Here is a 1,340-nt window from a genome sequence, read left to right on the forward strand (position 1 = left end):
TTCCCTTATTTGTCATAATTAGTAGAAACCTTGGGCTCTCCTAGCAGAGATATACAATAGAACAAAGCCTAGATACATAAGGCCATATGATATGACACTAAATGAAAGGACCTCCAGGATATAAAGACAAAAGCCATATAATAAGTGATTATTGTCCTTAATGTACTATGTTATCTCTCATTTCTTTTGCTGTCCCTTGGTAATCTCATATTGTTTATCTTGTTATCTAATATATGGCATATATGCTTATTTGGTTATTTGAAATAGGATAGGGAAGGTGGGAAAAGAAGATGAGTGGTGGGGTGGGGGATGGGAAATGGGGACAAAGACATGAGAAAGGATATCAATGTTTGTGAAGTAATGCACCTTCTATCTAGTGAATATAATGTAACCCTTCTAATAATTACAATAAAAATGTATGAAAAAATAATAAGAAAAAAACTCCTTGCATTTAATTTATGCTTAAATCATTCTTATTTCTTCAGCTTATTTTTTTCCTGGATAGCCTTTTCTTCTAGGCAACTTCCTTTCTTGATTCAGAAATAATTTGCTCATTTTTCAATTGCGATCATCTCAGGTGACTGGGAATGCTTGTGCATGGGTTGAGCAGGTTATGAGCTCTGTATGTACTGTTTCACATATCAGATGCTATGTTAATCTAGATACGTTCAATGACATGAGTATCCCTATCTAAACCCTCAAGTTCAATGTTACTATATGGATTTTTAAGTATGCAAAGAAAAAAATTGATAGTGTTTCTTAGATATCATCTCTATGTCCAGTGCATACACCATCGTAACACAGTAATGGTGCACACTGTTTCTTTAAAGTGACATCTTTCAGATGCTGGATAACTTTTTGGATATGTATACCCTTAATTGTCTGAGAAATTCCTTGGGCACAAAGATCCGAAGTTCTTGATTTGCAGACTTACAGTTCTTGATTTTCTGGGTCAAAAAGTAACAAACTATTTTCATAGGTCACCTCGGGACTGTTCCAAGAAGTAGAAGAAAATGGTTTAGTTTTTAAGAACAATACAGTAGCCTTGGATTTTTTTTGTAGTCTGTATCATTTTTAACGGTATGCCCTTTTTGGTCTTGCCTCTACATTACAGATATAAAAATGTCAAACCTGAAGAATATCTTTCCCTTGCAAGAAAAAAAATCAAAGAGTTGCTTCATTAAAAACTGATAAAAAAAACATCATGATTATCTGTGTAGATATGGGTTATACTATTGAAATGACAAAAGTAGTTTTAAAATCATGATAAAAAAATAAGTAAAGAAAACACTGGGTCATGACTGTAATCCTAGCTACTCAGGAGGCTGAGATCTGAGGAT

The sequence above is a fragment of the Megascapheus bottae genome, chromosome 11 (assembly GCF_031878675.1).
Source record: "Megascapheus bottae isolate mThoBot1 chromosome 11, mThoBot2.hap1, whole genome shotgun sequence".
In the NCBI taxonomy this organism is placed as follows: Eukaryota; Metazoa; Chordata; class Mammalia; order Rodentia; family Geomyidae; genus Megascapheus; species Megascapheus bottae.